The sequence below is a fragment of the Peromyscus leucopus genome, chromosome 6 (assembly GCF_004664715.2).
Source record: "Peromyscus leucopus breed LL Stock chromosome 6, UCI_PerLeu_2.1, whole genome shotgun sequence".
In the NCBI taxonomy this organism is placed as follows: Eukaryota; Metazoa; Chordata; class Mammalia; order Rodentia; family Cricetidae; genus Peromyscus; species Peromyscus leucopus.
Window position 1 is genome coordinate 33,728,013 of NC_051068.1, and position 20,321 is coordinate 33,748,333.

The window sequence follows — 20,321 nt, forward strand, 5'->3', positions numbered from 1 at the left end:
GCATGAAACACTGACTTGTTCACTCAGGTTCATTGGGTTGTGTTCACTGGCTCTCTTCTTTAGGTAAGACCTCCCTATGCTGTCTCTAGTTGTAGGTTTGCTAAGAGATCAGAGGGTCACCTTAAGAATTCCATGGCAAGGAGGGTGGTCTGTGACTCCTTCCTTTCACCAGCAAATTCTCCCACTAAGTATCTTCTAGACCAAGGGTCGTCAAGTCTGACTGCACACCTAGTCACAGTAACCAAGCTCTAGTTTAACTGGCAGTCAGTTAAACTGACAAATTTACCTGCCTCTTCTTCTGTTTCCTCCTCGCTCTCCTCTTCCTCCTCCTCCTCTCTTCCTTGCCCCTCTTTCTGGTTTCTCTTTCCTTTCTTTTAAATTTAAGCTTTCCATGCGAGTCTAAAGCACACTATAGACTGAGATCTTTTCTGTACAAAAGTCTTTCACCAGGATGGACAACAGCTACGTTAATAAGTTTTCACTGGATACTGAGAGGTTTTATGCCCCACTGTCTGGTTTCGCATGGTTCCCTGGATTCTCTGAGTTTCAGTTGCCTGAATCAGTTGTATGCAAAGTGGGAAAGAGCTTCTACACTGCAGAGCTGTTTTTAGTTGTGACTCAATACCACAAATGCATGCTGTGGAAACATCCAAATTTCCTACTCGGCCCTTCTGGCCTGAGGTGGAGAAGAAATAAAATTGTGGATCAAGAAATTACTTCTAGAGTGTGAATCATGTTTCTAACCTACAGGTATCTTTTCTCATGCAATAACTTTGTCTGATAGTCTAAAACTGGAAAGCAAACTTGTATCATCTGATTTCTTGTTTATTCAGGAAGGCAGAGGAAGAAGTTATTTTTCCATATGTAAAAGTCAATTTATACTAGGATTACTTATTAACAAATTATGAAACATTCATTTAATTAGATGTTAGGAGGTCCAAACCTCATTATCAACAAATAGTGTACTTTTGAGACATCTAAATACTTTATTTTCTTCATCAAAGATGAAGTATAATGCCTATTTTTTCTTTTCTAGAGTTATATTTAAGTTTGTGTATGTATTCATTGCTATATACTAAGAGGAAAATACAACACACTACTCTCTTGTGACAATTAGTGTAATTGTGAACTTGGCAGAATTTAGAACTGCCAGGAAGATGGGCCTCTGGGGATGCTAGTGGGTTTTTTTTTTTCTTGATTACATTAATTGATGTGGGAAGATCTGTCTTAATCGTGGGTAGAGATGTTCCCTGTGAAGGCGGTCCTGGATGGCTTAGAGTGGAGAGAGTGAGCTGAGCAGTGGCATGGGGTCATCTTTTTCTTCTTCCTAACTGTGGATATGATGTGAACAGCTACTGCGAGCCCCAGCCACCATGATTCCTCCACCACAATGGACTGCACCCTCACACAGTGAGCCAAAACAAGCTGGTTCCTCTAGAGTTGCTTTTGCTTTACCACAAAAGGCAAAAACAAAAAACAAAAGCAGACCAACCAACCAAACAAACAAAAAACAAAGCCAAGCCAAAGCCCTGCCATACCTCTGCAGACAGAGAACTTAAAGATGATTTAAGTAGTTATAGCACTAGGGAAGCCTGTGGCAATAGTAGGAATATAAATGTATTCTGGAAGAGTAATAACATAAAGATGGTCTGAAAATCAAGTAACAGACAAGTCCATGTTCACTAGCTATTGATGGGTTTTCAGTTTCAACTCCCAATTATTTCAACATATTACTGAGGGTTCTTTATTGCCAGTCAAAACCCTACCTCAGCAAACAGAGTATTAGACTAAGATAATTGGGGTCTTGGGTGGCTGAAAATTAAGAATTTAAATTATTCAAAATTTTCTGCTAACCTGCCCATTAGGCTATTCCTCCATTGCAGCCTGGGATGAAAGCTGGAATCACCTTCAAACTGTTAATCTCACCTTATGAGAATAAAACCATTACTACAATTTTGAGCCTAATTTGAAGCAAGATCTGTGGTGGTATTCTAATGTACTGAAATGTGATTTTGATTGTATGTTAATAAATTAAGTTGCCCGGGGGTCAGAGCTATTAGAGCCATAGCAAGAATGTGGCGGTGGTGGCACACGCCTTTAATCCCATAGATCTCTGTGTGTTCAGGGATACAGCCAGCATTGGAGACATATGCCTTTAAGACCTGGGGGGCTATACATACAGACAGTGACGAGGCAGTCACGTGTTTGGGCTTACAACCAATGAGAAGGCAGAACAAAATACTATAAAAAGACGGACAGATAGGATATAGCTCTTTTTCAGGAAGCTGGGACACCGCAGGAGGAAGGGTGAGATTTTAGCTCTGAGCTCTGACCTCTCAGCTTTCTCTTTTACATTGTTTCTGTGTTTCTTATTTAATAAGACTGTTGGTTACATCTACAAAGATCGATTTTTATTTGGATATACCCAAGAGCTAGTCACTTAGGACTATCTCCTAAGTCTGGTTAAGGAGAGTAGCCCTGAGTCCATTTCTTGGACCCCTTTTAAGAAGTAAAAGCAAGTTTACGGAGCAGGACAATGGAGTCATAAGGAAGTACAAACAAACAAACAAACAAACAAACCAAAAACAAAACAAACAAACAAACAAAACCACCACCATGTGGTCACCATGTGATTAGGGAGGGTTAGAGGGGTTAGGGAGTGTTAGGGTATTCTCAAAAAAACAAGCCAATCATGGGTTGGGGCAAGTCAAGCTCCAGGAAGCAGACTTAAAAACAGCCACTCAGCTCTTGCAGTAAATGGAAACTTATTTTTAACAATACAGCACTATAATGGCTCCAGCCTTCAAAATGGAGTCGGGCAGGTTCCTCAGAATCAGGCTGTTCCATAAACCGCAACGCTGCTGTGGAGAGCAATGCAGACAGGGAGGGAATGGCTTCTCCCTGAGAGAAGAAATGTTACAATCGGACTCTGCTTTGCCCCATCTCTCTCCCTTTTACAGACAGTGACAGGCCCCCTGCTGGAACACTGAGGACAGAGTGATTGACTTCAGAGTGATTGACCACCCAAGAGTGCTGATGTCGAGGTATTAGTGCCACACACATTCTGCTTGCTCTGTGCCCTCATCCTCTGCCTCCTGCCTGGGAATCTGAGAGCTTGGCTGAAGACATGCTTCAAACTCCCCATCCTAGAAATAAGAGGCTTCTACCTCTGCCACATGGATCTGATTCTCTTCACAGACCTTTGTGCTGCCCGTTTCTGAGGGTGGGCACAAACTCCCTTCAGAACCTCCACTGTACTGTCGCCCCTCTCTCTGCCTACCACTGAGATGAAAAAGTCCTTGAACCACCTGCTCCACCCAAAAAGTAACACTTCAGTCCTCAGTTTCCCTCACAGGTAAACAAATCCATTTTCCCATTTCATATACAGTTTATCATTTTCTCTTACTCCTGATGTATGTGGTGTCAGGTCCAAAGGAAACCCTAATTTCCCAAACTCCAAAAGTTAGAGCATGTGTCCAGAAGTCACAGCCTTGGCTTAGCTCAAGCTGGACTACAGAAGGATTCTAGAAGCCTACAGCCAGAATTTCTCAAGAACCTGCTAGGTGGATGTCTGCCTGCCAGAAGAGCTGCTTCCCTTGGTATTTATCTGTGGTTGCATATCTAAACCCATGCTGGTTCCAGGCTCCTTCAGGCCCTATTCACATGAACTGTTATGCATCTCAAAGTCCACACTAGCCTCCCGAAACTTGTTACCTCCCCTACTCCTCTTCCACTATTCAAGCTCCCAGGCTTTTGCAGTTCACAGGTTACCCTCCTCCAGATATCTGTCCATTCTCTCTTACATGGCAAAGTGCCCCCTCCCACTATTCTTGCTTCTCTTACATATAGCTCTGGCCATGTCCAGTCTGCTTCTCTCTCTCTCTCTGCTCTGGACTCTTCCAGATGCCTCTGGATATTCTCTCTCTCTCTCTCTCTCTCTCTCTCTCTCTCTCTCTCTCTCTCTCTCAGTGTGCTTGAGACTATTATAGATTATGGGGACTTTTGAAATTGGACTGCAAACATTTTAGCATCATGATATGGCTACAAGTCTTTGGGACTCAGGGAGTGGAATATGGTGGTTTGAAAAAAAAATGGGTCCCAAAGGGAGTGGAGTTATTAGGGGGTGTGGCCTTGTGAAGTAGGTGTGGTCTTATTGGAGGAAGTGTGTCACTGTGGAGGTGAGCTTTGAGATCTCATATAAGATCAAGCCACACCCAGTATCTCAGACCACTTACTGTTGCCTACAAATCAAGATGTAAGAATTCGCAGCTCCTTCTCCAGCATGATGTCTGCCCGCATGCCACCATGCTTCCTGCCATGATGATAATGAACTAAACTTCTGAACTGTAAGCAAGGCACCCCAATTAAATGTTTTCCTTTATTATAGTTGCTGTGATCATGGTGTCTCTTCACAGCAATAGAAATTCTAACCAAGACACTTACCTACAACAAAAACCTTCCCCAAAATTATGGAGTGGCCATTATGATGGGTTCTTTACTGTACCCTCACTTACATGTGGGTAGGTCCTTAAATCACTTATTCTAGATAGCAAACCCAGACCTCTGGCCCAATGGTAACAGTATTTCAATATTAGACTATAGAAATCCATTTGCTATTATCCAATGTAGACATTTTCTTACTTACCAAAATTCCAACTGTCTATCTTTGAATGGTTTTCTGTTTTCCTGATTGACAAGGAAGACCTGAAAACTGTGAGGTCGTGTGGGATACTTTATCTGAGAACTCATCTGAAATGATAACTTTCAGGTCTCAGTAACAGACTTCCTCAAGGACACCCCCCCCACACACACACACCTCATTCCTATAGATACCCCACAATCTCAGAATACGATGCATGATGGGCAGAAAGGGGAGTGCTAAAAACAAGAAAAAACAATGGTTTCTGGAATAAGTGATGTGCCATGGGAAAGAGCTGTTAGGATGCTTCTCTGAGTCCGTTTCCCCCCACATGTGTTTGTCTTCCCAAGAGAATCAAATTAGAAAGAAAAACAGTGTCCTGTTCTCCAAAGAGTTAGAACAGATAAATAAATAGGCTACAGGAGCCAGGGCAGAGGCTCTGCAGAGAAAACATGTGACCACCCGCATGCTGCTTTATTACAGTTACTAAACTGTTAACAGTGGCATCGGTATGACAGATAAAATTCCATTCCTAAATGTCATAGCTGTCATGTACTCTAGGCTCATAATATACACTAATACTTGAATTATTGCATATATCCACAGAGACACATGACAGATAACTATCCATGTTAGATACTGAAGCTAATGGGAACCACTAAAAATCAATAAAATCACAAACAATACATCAATAAGTAATTAAAAGTTGAAATAATGAGAAGATTTATATTGTATATTAAATGTGAACCATTTCTGAGGACCAGGTACAAATGAAAATGATTGAAAAAGCCAAGCTTCTTAAGAAGGTTAACTGTGGGTCTCCTGTGCGCTTTCTGTTAAAGGAAACAAGATGGCTGGGTATGCAATCAGGACTAAAGTCAGTAGACCTCATAGGAGATAAAAAGCCTGGGAATAACAGTAAAATTCTGTTAAGGAAAACCCTCCTGGGCACTCTGGCCTGAGTAGAGACTTTACTTTCCAGGTGAGCAGGTCAATCACCCTCAGGAAGGAGGGACTATTCCTTAAGGTGGACTCACCTTAAGTTATGGTAAAGAGGCAGGTGGAATAACTATTCCTTTAATGAGATACTGTATTTTTCCTTTCCAGAATTCCTGCCCCATGATGCCATGAGTTTGCAGGAGGTTTGTTGTATCCGTGCACCTTTCTGTTTCCGATTTCTTCTTTTCTGATTCCTTGAACTTCCTTACTTTTTCTCTAAAGCCTCCCTCCCAAACCATGTGGCTGCCTGCTGCAGGTAACTCAAACAGCATGGCTTCTTCTCTCTTCCAGTCTCCTCTCCCAGGCAACAGTTGAGATTTACAGCTTGCCTGCTCTGGGTTAGTTTACTTTTAAAAATAATAAAATTGTTCTTGAGCTTCCCTTTGAGATTACTCTTAAATTCTTTAATGGACGAGCCTAAGAATCCCAAAGGGGGACCCTGATTTTCTTGGTATCATGATGGAATTCTCCCAAATTCTAGTAACAAAAGGAGAGGAAAGGCTTGAACTCTTGCATGTGCTAAGCTCCCAGGACACCACTGAGTTACTTAAGTTCCCATTATGCTGCCCAGGCTGGTCCTGAGATCATGTTGTATGATGTGTAATCTTATTGTCTCATACCCCCCAAATATTTTTAAAGTGAACAGAAGTCGTGAGCTCTGTCTTTCCCAGGACAGCTTGGTGCACATTTCAGAAAGCACCAAGCTAATAGGACTGTCAGATTACATTCAACATGCCAGGCAACAGTAAACTGTGGAGTAACAAAAATGTTATTTTGCAAGTAAACACGGTATTGTTGAAAAATTTGCCAGTAGCACGTTTTGTTCCATGAAGTCAACTTCTCTTCCAAATCCATCCCCAAAGTCAGCTGAAGGAACACAGGAGGCAGGAGGCTGAGCAGCGAGGTAGCCGCAGCTCACACGGACTTGATGAGTACATTGCTCTCCATTTGTTTTTCTCATTCCAATTCAAAATAAGCTCTTGCTTACAAATTCATGAAAAGCCACCTAGCCTCTGAATATCACAGAGTTCCCACCAGTTTCCTGACCCGGTGTTCTCCCCTAGTCACCAAGGGACTTAGGTTGTTTCATATGTCACGTGTTTGTGTTTTCCAAATCAGAGTGGCCAGCTTTATTCTTCTCTCCTTCATTGTGGAAGGTTGGCGTCTGAGCCAACAGGTGTTATAATATGATCATGGGTGAACTGTTTCTTTTCGGTTTATCCTCCGTGCTGTCTAGACGAGGAGTTAAACAGTGTCAGTCTTTACCCTGTGATGAATTATTTTGTGTTATTAATCCCTACTCCCCGCCCCATCTCTGTCTCTCTCTCTTTCTCCCTCTCTGTCCATCTGTCTGTCTGTCTCCACCCCCTGTCTGTCTGTCTGTTCCTCTGTACCTCTCTCTTTCTGTGTAAATGTTTTGTCTAAATACAAAACTGCAAAGCGCTACCTTTTCTCCACAGCATCATCTCTAGCCCCATGAGCCTTCCTGTGGCATCCACCCACTGCTTCCTTACAGGATTAGTGAACTACAAGGAATCTTGGTGCTTATCATTAGCATTTCTTAATTTTATATTCTGAAATTAGTAAGCACGTGGCCTCAATATTAATTACATCAATTTAATTCTCAAGTTATAAAACTGAGACCATTACCTAATAACTCTGGTAAGAGAGCCAATTATAAAAACAGTGTGCCTCGATGAGGCAGTGGCGGCGCACGCCTTTGATCCCAGAACTCGGGAGGCAGAGGCAGGTGGATCTCTGTGAGTTTGAGGCCAGCCTGGTCTACAGAGTGAGTTCCAGGATAGCCAGGGCTACACAGAGAAACCTTGTGTCCAAAAAAAAAAAAAAAAAAAAAAAAAAAAAAAAAAAAAAAAAAAGTGTGCTTACTCCCAACAACCCCTTTATAAACAGTGCCAAATAATTTTTAAGTAAAACGATACAGTTCTAGAATTACAATAACTCTAACACTTTTTAAAAGAGATTTATTTTTATTTTATGCGTATGAGTGTTTGTCTACATGTATGTCTGTTTACCATGTGTGCAGCTCCTGAGAAAATCAGGTGTTGGATCCCTTGGAGCTGGAGTTACAAATGGTTGTGAGCCACCATGTGGGTGATGGGAACTGAGCCCCCTTCCCTTTTGTGAGTAGTGAGTGCTCTAACCACTGGGCCATCTCTCCAGTCCTCATAACCTTATTTCTCAGAGATGAGTTCACATGCTGTTTATCATTTTTCATTTTTCTGCCTTTCAGAAGTAATTTTGTGTCACATAATTAGATGGTGACTTCCCCTTTTTTGGCATTGTCCTCCATCTACACAATTATAATTCACCGGTTTCTACTTGTTAAGAGCATATTAACATTTGTTGGGAAATTTAAAAGGTTTTCTTATTCAATAACTCGACTCAGTAACATTGTTAGAAATTGTGTTGCCTGAAGCATAAATATGTGCAGCACTTCCCATGGCCTCCTCAGACTTCACAGTTCTACTTGAGAAAAGACAACAGGAAGGATTGTATAGGACATTTTATAAAGGTAAACACTGAGTACCTTTGCTGTGCTTCTTCCCAAAGCTTAGTTTTTATCTATGAAGAGCTCAGAGCCAAGATAGAAAGGTTTAGATCCTGTGGGAAGAAGTGCCGAAAGTCAGAAGAAAGGGATTCTGGGACTTGACAGTATAGAAGTGACAAGCTCTGTATGAAGTCAGCAGCACCCCTGGATCCCACCACCCTGCAGGGGCTAGATACTAATGTCACATTTGCAGCAGATAGCTCTAGTCTGCACTGCCAAGGGATGCTGTGCTCAGTCTTCCAGGTTAGAAATTTAACCTTCTTGGAAAAAAAACAACAACAACTGTACTCTAGTTTAGAAGGTTTAAAACAAACAAGGTTTAAAAGATTCCTTTTATCTTCCAGCTCTAGATCTTTGAAGTGTTATGGCAAACACTATGTTTACTAAGAATTCATTTAAAGGAATGTTTACAAATCTTTATTTACTACTGTAGAGTCTTAAATACAAACCATATGCTTCCCTCTTCCTTCGTGAATAAGAATTAAGTGGTAACACCATACAAGGTACCCCATCTAAAAGTAAGTGTTTTATTATATGTAGACATTGTACTAAAAGTATTTTGAAGCAACAACACACGGTGAAAATGTAAAAATAAAAATGGACATGGAAAGCTCGCATGTTTAAAGGAAATGTAATTTTATTTCAACGTAAGATAGATTGATAGGAAATAAGGTGTGAATTATTTCTGTGTGTCACAAGACTATATTACTAACATATATAAAACAATCTGTGACTGTATTATGCTATTGTTTTGAAGTTGAAAAATCTTAAGGTTTCTAAGCCTAATAAGCAGGATTAGAACCCACATTTACAGGCATTGTCTGTCAACAGGCTTGTAGAAATGAAACCTTATTAAAAACAATGATTTCAAAATTTATTTGCAGGTAGGAGCACCCACTAGAAAAGAATCTGCTTTCCTTTGAAATTCAGAATATTTCAGCAATAATTGTTGTCTTAGTGCCCCGAGGCAGAATCTGTGTACAGATTAAACTCTCCTTAGGAAGGGCTCAACTTCTCTTTCTGAGAAGACAAGGGGTTATGTATATTAACATGCATACTCCATTCTCTTCAAATCAAACAAGCCACACACAGTTTTGAACAGAACCAAGTTTCTGTTTTCTCATTAAAGGAAAATATGTTCCAAGTAAAGCTGAAGCAAAATGATGTAACATTCCTCTTTCTTGGATGTGGATAACCCAAGTCTTCCTGTTGCAGAATATTTGTTTAACTATGCAAAGATGTGTTGTTGCTTTACTCTGCCTGACTAAGGCATCTGATTGGTTTAATAAAAAGCTGAATGGCCAATAGCGAGGGAGGGGCTATAGGCAGGATTTCCAGGCAGTGAAGTAGGAGGGGGAATTTAGGCTGAGGTTGGAGGGGAGGATGAAAAAGAGATACCAGGGAGATGCCAGTCAGACACGGAGGAAACAAGAACGTAGGACATACAGAATGAAAGAAAGGTAAAAAGCCCTTAGTAAAAACATAGATGAAGAGAAAAAGGTTAAAATAAGTTAAAAGAGCTAGTGGGACAAGCCTAAAATAAGGCTGACCATTCATCATTAGTAATAAGTCTCTGTGTCTTTATTTGGGAGCTGGTTGACAGTCCAAAGAAAATTCCAACACTTCCCCATGTAACATTCCTATTTCTCAGGTGCAGATTCTTGGATTTTGGCAACAAACTCTCTGCTGCTGGAAGCAAAATGTGACCAGAGTGGCTGAGGCTATCTTTCCTACAGCAAACTTGAATTTCACTCAAGGCCCCTTGTCAGCAAGAAGCATCCCCTACTGTAACCACTTTTACAAAAAAATAAAAAAAGTATTCATGGATTCAGTGACAAGTGAGAATAGACATTCATGTTTTTGAAGAGTTTTGGGGATTCCTATCATCTGCAGGGGTGGGGGTGGGAGGAGTGGGGGATGAGGGGAGTGGGGGTGGAGGGTAATTCTAGGATTCTACACAGCAAGTCTCCCCACCTCCTGCCCCTTCCTCTTCCCTCTTCCTCTCCCCCTTGCTCCCTCCTCCCTTCCCCCTCTTCCTTCACATTTTCTTCTACTTATGACCAGTAACTCATCACCAATGTGTTTTCTCCCAAATAAATATGAAGACTGGTGCAGTCAAAACAACTTACACTGTCTCCAGAAAAAAATAAATAAAAGAAGCTATGGTCGAGAGACGGCAGGAACTGACCTACTCTGGTGATGGGATGGCCAGACACCCAGACAGTGGTGCCATAAACCCCATCCAAGGACTGAGGAATCTGAAGGCAGACATCCACGGCTGGGCCCCTGGTGGAGCACTGGGAGTCTAATTAGTGAGAAAGAAGAGGGTTTATATGAGCGAGAATTGTTGAAGCCAAGGTTGGATAAAGCACCGGGACAAATAACCAAATAAATGGAAGCACAGAATCTATGAACCAAAGGCTGAGGGGCCCCCAACTGGATCAGGCCCCCTGAACGGGTGAGACAGTCATTTGGCTTGATCTGTTTGGGAGGCAGCTGTGCATTGGTGCCAGGTCCTGGGCTCGTTGCATGAGTTGGCTGTTTGAATCCTGGGACTTATGCAGGGACACTTGGCTCGGTCTGGGAGGGGGGAATGGACCTGCCTGGACTGAGTCTACCAGGTCAACCCCGGTCCTCGGGGGAGACCTTGATCTGGAGGAGGTGGGAATGGGGGGTGGGCTGGGGGGAGGGGGGGGCGAGAGGGGGAGAACAGGGGAATCTGTGGCTATTATGTTGAACTGAATGGTGTTGTAAAATAATAATAATAATAAAAAAAATAAAATAAAATAAAAAAATAATAAAAAGAAGCTATTCTGACTTTGACTATTGTTTTCAGCGTGGCCACATATAATCAAAATACAATTTTATCTTATTTATAATTCTATCCTTAAATTATAACTTGTAAAAGGTATGCTAACCCCTCTCAGTCAGAGGCCATATGTATATTTTCCTATTGTTCAGTAGTGGTGAATGGTCTGCTGTGTAAGTCCATGGGTCAGAGATTCAACACTCCAATGCAAACAGTGTTAGAAAGTGGAGCCTATGGGGTGGGGAAGAGGGGGTTGTTAGAGTGTTGAGAATGGATGAGAGTTGTGAATGGATGAAGGTTGTGAATAGATGAGTATTTTGAGTGGATGAGTGTTGTGAATGGATGAGTGTTGCTGTGGAAAATGCTTGTGAAATAGCTTCTTGGTCTTCTCTTCTGCCAGGGCAGGGCATGGCTGCCCACTCCTCTGGAAGACACAACATTTAAGGAGTCTTTTTGGAAGCAGAGGGACTATGTCCTAATATGCAAACACCTTGATAATTGATATCACAGCCTTGGGAAAAGGGAGAACTAGTTAAATCTGGGTGATCTGTCAGAGAAGCACAAACCCAAGAACTCAGGCAGGCAGTTCAGAATTCTTTCAAGGACCTCATTTGCACTAATTAGTAAAGGCAATATCTAGAGAGTGTAAATCCATCTCAAATGATCTCAGTAAATTCAGGTGATGAATGCTCTACAGACCATCTGTAAAAGGTTCATCAGGAAAAAACTACAGGAAAATAAACTCAACAGAAATGAGTAATTACTTTTAATAATGTGCTCATAAGTGTCTGATAATATTGTGGGATAGTTTTATATTATTGGGAATGGAAATAGGCGTCTTTTCAAAGAAAGCTTGGTTATGTGACTCAAGTAAGGATTCTAATGATGCTAAGAAATGGATTTTGAAATTGCAGGTGAATAATCTGAATTAAATTCCTTCATGAGATATGAGAGCAGAAAAATCGTATTTCTAAATAGATTATATTATCCATTAACATATTGCTAGGGAAGTGCATAAATTAAATATTCCAAGTAGATAGCTTTCAATTTTGTCTGAATTTTTAAAATCTTACTTTTACTTTTAAAAATATTACTCTGTGTGTGTGTATGTGTGTGTGTGTGCGGTGTGCGCGCGCACACACACACACATACACACACACACACACACACACACACACACACACAGGAACGAGCACTAGCTCCATGGCTCACTCACATGTACAGGGCAGAGGAAAACATGTAGGATTCTGTTCTCTTTCATCATGGGATCCTATGATCAAACCCAAGTTGTCAAGATTAGGCAGCAAGCAATTTTACCCCCTGATCCATCTTGCCTGCCAAATCTGCATTTTTCATATTCTAGTTGATCAAAGCAGTTTTTTTTTTCTGATTTAATATGAAGAAAATCTGGGTTTTTACATTGTATGTGGGGTTGCCATGAGGTTTTTTTTTTTTAACTATGGTATTTTTGCCATGAAATATCTTTCTTTTCTTGACTGAGTTGTAGACTAAGAATTGTACCTGCTGCTCCATTCTTTTATGACTTGAAGGCCTTATATTCCAGGAACAGTTAAAGATTCTCAAGCTGCTGTAATTAAAGCTACTTAAAAGGAATTGAACAGAAGCTCAAGAGAAGCATTTAGGATGGGGTTCTTGACAAGGAAGCAAGGTGCCCAGTTATTCTCATTTGTTGAGGACCAAGGAGCTTCCTGTGTGGATGCTTGCAGAAGCCTGAAGAAGGTGTTGGATACCCTGGATCTGGAGTTACAGGCAATTGTGAGCTGCCTGCCATGGGTACTGGGAATAGACCTCAGGTCCTTTAGGAGAGCAGTAGATGCTCTTAGGCATTGCTGAGCCATCTCTCCAGCCAAAGGGCTACAAAATTCTGAGCTTTAAACTCAGGAAATGGTTGGGAAGCTCAGATGGGTTCATCCCAGATGGGGTCATCAAGGAGCATCCTGATCAATTCAAGGAGAAGTAGAAGTCCCTTTAAGGCAAGAAGGCCAGGAGGTGTGTGACACATTCATGTGGTGGTATTGTGTTCCCCAAAATATTGTGCACCCTAATAAACTTACCTGGGGTCAAAGAACAGAACAGCCACTAGATACAGAGGCTAGAAAATGGGGGCACTCACACCTTTAATCCTAGCATTCCAGATGCAGAAATCCCTCTGGATCTCTGTGAGTTCAAGGCCACATTAGAAACAGCCCAGCATGGTGACACACACCTTTAATCCCAAGAAGTGAGCCTTTAAGCCCAGGGAGTGATGGCAGAAAGCAGAAAGGTATATAAGGCGTGAAGGTCAGAAACTAGAAGCTTTTGGCTGGTTAACCTTGTAGGCTTTTGAGCAGCAGTTCAGCTGAGATCCATTTGGATGAGGACTCAGAAGCTTCCAGTCTGAGGAAACAGGATCAGCTGAGGAATTTCGAGGTGAGGAAGCTGTGGTTTGTTCTGCTTCTCTGATCTTCCAGTGTTCACCCCAATAACTGGCCTCAGATTTGATTTTATTAATAAGTACCTTTAAGATTCATGCTACACATTCACAGGGCTGAGATGGCCTCCTTTGAAAGCATGCTTATTGTTAAGGAGGAATTCTGTAGTTTTGAGACCAGAAATAAATGGAGACATCTGATTCCATTATGGAGAGCAGGTTCCTCCACGCACGTAGACACATATGACACCAGGGAGGACTTCAGTGACACTGTCAACAGTTACCTCTGTATTTTTTACTTCAAACCATAGAGAAATATGTACACACCTCTTTTTGTAAATAGAGGTGATTAATTTTCATTTGGTTTCCTCATTGAAAAACCAACTCCACTCATGTGAAAAATATAGCATTTAGGTGTATAAATTACAGCCAGTGTCTTGTTTCTTTTTGAGTTTTTTTTTTTCCAGGTAAGTTTACATAGCCATTTGCAAAAAATGAAACCTGCCAGTCACAGAACAGTTCAAGTCCAAGGTCACCTTTATAGAAAGGGGCAAAGTCAAACTTTGAATCCGCTCTTCTATTTCTACAGCACAAGCGGGTGAACACTGCAGAATATCAAAAACCTGAAAATGAAATGAAAAGTCCTTGCAGGACCAAGAGCTCACGGAAGATAAGACCCGGGTTTCTTTATTCTCGGGACAAATGTGTATGCAAATGGTGAAGCTCCGATGCTAGGATGCTAGTTTCAGGTGCATTAAGAACGGAGAGTTCGTCCTCCATTCTTCCAGGACTTCCCCTGATTTGACCCTGAGGATTGCACAGTGTGAGTTCGCTCTCTCAGCAGCACAGTTAGGAGAATATGGCACAGGGCTGAACTGCTCCAGCAGCTGGGGCTCTTCGAATTTCTTCATCTCTCCACTTAAATTCATGGGGGGGGGGGGGCGGCGGACAATGGAAATCCTCACTCCGCTGTTCTGCACTGACATATTGCAAAGACTCAATCAAAACAAGCCTTAAATTTTTTGAATCGGCCACACCGATTTTTTGATAACATTTTTAGGAACATCTTCACCCTCTGAAAAACTGGAAACTAAGTCCATACCGACACGAGAGTTTAAAAAGCTGCATGTTATACTCAGGCTGACTGAGACTACGGCAATGTACACTCACCAATTTGCATTTATTTGTACAATTTCTATAACAATCCTATTAAAGAGATCTTCTTATGTTTCTAAACAAGAAATGAATACACTGAGGTAGAAAGCTTATGTATTATGTCTAAACTCATACATCCCAGCAAGAATGTAATTCCAACCCGATCTACCTGTAGAATGGCTGCCCTTACCTCTGTACTCTACTGCCTATTCAACCAATGAAGTCATGTGATGTGGGATAGAAAGATGCCTCAGTGGATAGAAGCACATACTCTTCTTCCAGTGGGCCTGAGTTTGATTCTCAGCATCCACTTGAGGCAGCTCACAACACCAACCTCAGGGCTCCCAGGCCCCTCTCTCCTCTGAAAGCCTCTTCTGGAAACTGCAATCATGTGCACATACTCATAAATAGATACACATAATTAAAAATAATAAATATAAATATTTAAAAAGCCATTTGATCACTTCATGAAACAGAACACTAACCAATCAGCTTTATTTTAGTCTGTTATGTATGACTTGTTTATCATTTTTATTTCCTGAAACACCAGTGTTTGATTACTGTTTAACAACAAAGACCCATTCCCACTATCAGTAATTTACTTCCTCAGAAACATACAGTCTGCATGATTGGGCATGTCAGAGGTTTTAGAACAATGTCAAGCTGCAGTCTAAATACATTTATACCCACAGATCTGTGCAGCTCTCAACCTGGTCCAGAGAAGTTTCTATCAGCAGTGATTAACTCAGAGGCTCATAACTGATCAAAGAGTGCTGAGAGTAATCAGCTGTTGAGTGCTCAGCCCCAAACATCTATATCACCCTCTACTACCACCACCACCACCGCCGCCGCCACCGCCGCCGCTGCCACCACCACCACCCCGCCGCCCCACCACACCACCACCACCACCACCGCCGCCGCCACCGCCGCCGCTGCCACCACCACCACCACCACCACCACCACCACCACCACCACCACCACCACCACCACCGCCGCCACCGCCGCCGCTGCCACCACCACCAGTAGCACCATCACCACCATCACTGCCACTACCACCAATACCATAACCACCACCAACAACAACACTACCACCACCACAGTACCACCACCACCACCAGGACCACCACCACCACCACCAGGACCACCACCACCACCACCAGGGCTACCACCATCACACCACCACCAGCAGCACCAAGGCTTAGAGAGCATCAGATAACAGGGGCAGAAAGAATGTAAGAGCCAGATGATGTAGAGGAGAGATGTGGAATGCTCTCTTCTGGACCTGACTCAGCCATTGTACACATGAACTCACAGTAGCTGTGGTTATCTGCACGAGACCTGCACATTGGGTCCATTAACGTTCTGTAAGGGTGGGAGGTGCCCAGGTAGCTCTAGCCCCCTTTGAGGAGTTACTGGCTGTCAACAGCTGCTGGGTCAACTGTGTAGCCACTGGTATGTTGTCCATGTTCCAGTAAATAACCTCCCACTCACATTCATGTAAGCAACACTCATGAAACTTGATAGATGACAAAAGAAAAACATGGCAATCAGGTAAGAATGAGCAGGAGTAGGAGGCAGATATATGATGAGGGAGAGTATAATCTGGAGGGAGAGTACAATCTGTATGTATTATATGCCATCCTGGCTGGTTTCTGCCAACTTGACATAAGCTAGAATTATCTGGGAACAGGAACCCCAATTGAGAAAATGCTTCTGCCAGATTTGCATGTAGGCAACTCTGTGGGGAATTTCCTTGATTAATGATTGATGTGGAAGAATCCAGTTCACCATGGGTGTGTATCCCCTGGGCAGGTGGTTCAGGGTTGCATAAGAAAGCAGGCTGAGGAAGGCATGGAGAGCAACCAAGTAAGCATCATCACTTGTGGCCTCTGCTTCAGATCCTGCCTCCAGGTTCCTGACTTCAGTTCCTGCTCTGACTTCCCTCAGTGATGGGCAATGTTCAGGATGAGTATGCCCAATAAACCCTTTCTTTCCCAAGTTGCTTTTGGTCATGCTGTTTATCACAGCAATAGGAAACAAACTTAAACACATACATATATGAAATCTTCAAAAGTAAATCAATTTTTAAATGAAAAGAATGGGAGCTGAGTACCAGCATTCATTTTTGTATGTGGCCACACTGTGATGATCCTTTCTCTCTGCTTCCTGACTGTGGACACACTGTGATGATCCTTTCTCTCTGCTTCCTGACTGTGGACACACTATGATCATGCTATCTCTACTTCCTGACTGTGGACACACTGTGATCATCCTATCTCTCCACTTCCTGACTGTGGACACACTGTAATCATGCTATCTCTCTACTTCCTGACTGTGGACACACTGTGATCATGCTATCTCTCTACTTCCTGACTGTGGACACACTGTGAGCATCCTATCTCTCCACTTCCTGACTGTGGACACACTGTGAGCATCCTATCTCTCCACTTCCTGACATCTGTCTCTCCACTTCCTCACTGTGGATACACTGTGAATCATCTGTCTCTCTGCTTCCTTATTATGATCAATCCATGTGAATCTATTAAATGGGTGACAGTATTTATTAAAATATAAATTGAGGAAATACACTCACAATTACAGAATGGAGTAGACAGTAGAAGTCATCCTCTGATCTGACCAGGAGTGATCCACCTCACAGCCAGGAGAAGAGGCCTGTGAGCCTTCCCCACCCAGCTCCTTATCAGAGGTCACATACCATGGCAGCAAGCACCACCTCCTTTGGGTATAGCCCGGGGTCATGGGTGGAGCAAATACCACTACAATTTTCCCCTTTTGTTACTTAGATAATATTATATTCTTCTGGAGTCTTTGATGTAGTTGAAGACTAGATACTTAAAATTTTCCTTGGTTATACTAAAAGATAAATTAGATATGAAACTTTAGACTCACAGATCTAGGATAGATAAAATATTTTCTTTAATTTTTCTAAGTACAAATAGACTAGATATTGTAATTGTAATTCTTGCTTGATAACTGTTCTATTATATGTAATTTTACTATGTTAAAGTTAAAACCTTCCTTTTTGATTAGACAGAAAAGGGGAAGTGCTGTGGAATGTCATTCTGTATGCTGTGAATGTGTGTTGCTCTGATTGGTTGATAAATAAAATGCTGATTGGCCAGTAGCCAGGCAAGAAGTATAGGCACAATAAGCAGACAAGGAGAATTCTGGGAAGAAGAAAGCTGAGCCAGACACAGAGGAAGCAATATGTCAAGGCAGAACTGACAAAAGGTCACATGGCTAAACATAGATAAGAATTATGGGTTAATTAAAGTGTAAGAGCTAGTCAGTAATAAGCCTGAGCTAATGGCCAAGCAGTTATAATTAATATAAACACCTGTGTGCTTACTTGGGGGAGGCAAGTGGGAGAGATTTGTCCTGACTGCAGGCCAGCCAGGACACAGGAAAAATTCCAACTACACTTCCTGACTGTGGACACACTGTGATCATCATTTCTTTCCACTTCCTGACTATGGACACACTGTGAGCATCCTCTCTCTCTGCTTTCTGACTGTGGACACACTGTGAGCATCCTCTCTCTCTGCTTCCTGACTGTGGACACACTGTGAGCATCCTCTCTCTCTGCTTCCTGACTGTGGACACACTGTGATCATTGCTCTCTCCACTTCCTGACTGTGGACACACTGTGAGCATCATCTCTCTCCACTTCCTGACTGTGGACACACTGTGAGCATCCTCTCTCTCTGCTTCCTGACTGTGGAACACTGTGATCATTCTCTCTCTTCTTGAACACTGTGAGCATCCTTTCCTTCTGCTTCCTGACTGTGGACACACTGTGAACATCTCTCTCTCTGCTTCCTGACTGTGGACACACTGTGAGCATCCTCTCTCTCTGCTTCCTGACTGTGGACACACTGTGAGCATCTTTCTTTCTGCTTCCTGACTGTGGACACACTGTGAGCATCTTTCTTTCTGCTTCCTGACTGTGGACACACTGTGATCATCTCTCTCTCCACTTCCTGACTGTGGACACACTGTGAGCATCTCTCTTTCTGCTTCCTGACTGTGGACACACTGTGATCATCTCTCTCTCTGCTTCCTGACTGTGGACACACTGTGATCATCACAGCAGAAAGCTGCTCTTGCCACCATGCTCTCCTCCATGATGAACTGTACTCTTAAATTATAGACCAAAATTAACCTTTCACCTCTGAAAAAATTAACTCATAATTTTATTTTTAAACTGAAACTCATTGATGGGGATATAAACCTGGGTGCTAAGCAGTTATTTAGCATGCCAGAAGCCCTGGTTTATATTCCCAGAATCCCTTCATAAAAGACATGAGTACAGAATCAAATAAACTCTGGCATAAAATTGATAAAGGGAATACCATCCTTTAAACTATAATAGATTTTTTTCTTAAAAAATCAATTATGGTCTCATAATTAATTCAGATAAAATGCCCCAACCTAAAACATCATCTGACTTAATAGCTTTTTTATAGTTTCTCTTCAATTTCTACAAATCCACATCAGAGAGATGTTTATTCAGTGTTACTATTTATTTAATTATGTAACATACACAGGTTTTTACCATTGTACTGTCAGAGAATGCAAGATGGTTTGTACAACAGAGTTAATCCACACCAGTGCATCAACATAGGGACTGTGGAAGTGAGCACTCCTGCTGCCGTGGACAAGTCCCGATTCCTTATTTAAAACAGCACACTTCATCTCTACTAGTATATCACCAACACTGTTGTTGTTTGCTTTTGTTCTTCTGGCGGGCCCGCCACCCGGCTCCCAAACAAGTCACACACGGAGGCTTATTATTAACTATGAATGCCAGCTATAGTTTGGCTTGTTGCTAGCCAGCTTTTTTTAAGTTAGTCTATCTGTCTTTTTCTTCTGGGCTTTTACCTTCTCTTACTTCTGTCACTCTTACTCCCTGACTGGCTGAGTGGCTGAGTGGCTGGGTGGCTGGGTGGCTGGGTGGCTGGGTGGCTGGGTGGCTGGGTGGCTGGGTGGCTGGGTGGCTGGCCCCTTGTGTCCTCCTCTCGCTCCTTCTTTTTTCTTCCCAGATTTCTCCTTCTATTTCTCCTCTCTGCCAGCCAGCCCCACCTATTTCTCTATCCTGCCTCACTATTGGCCATTCAGCTCTTTATTAGACCATCAGGTATTTTAGACAGACAAAGGAACAGAGCTTCACAAAGTTAAACAAATGAAACATAAATAAAAGTAAGACACCTTAAAATAATACTCTACAACATAACATTCTCAGGAAATATCTCCCTCTGGTCCTTCCATAGTCTAATACATACTTCCATTCTAGGTCTACACAGATATTGCAATCTCTAGATCATAAACAAGCAGGAGTTTGTGGAGAAAATAGGTAATAAAGGTCATCAGTTATCTCTAGGGGAGAGTGGAGAACAGGCCTGATTTGCATTGGAGATAGAATTCTTGAATGTACCACAAGAGATGAATCAGGAGGCTGGGATGGGATGGAAAACAATCATTCCCTCTGTAGGTCTGCAGAACCCCACTAAAATAAATATAGGAAAGCATAAATACTTTAATGTATTAAGAGTCATCACCATTGAGTATTTGAATAGCAGTAAAATTCACTATTTAAAATGAGTATAGATTCACAAACAGAAACAAAGCATAAAATATTAAAATAAAAGTCTCTTTATTTGATAGTCAATGCATTAAATAGAAATGCCTTCTTCCCCCA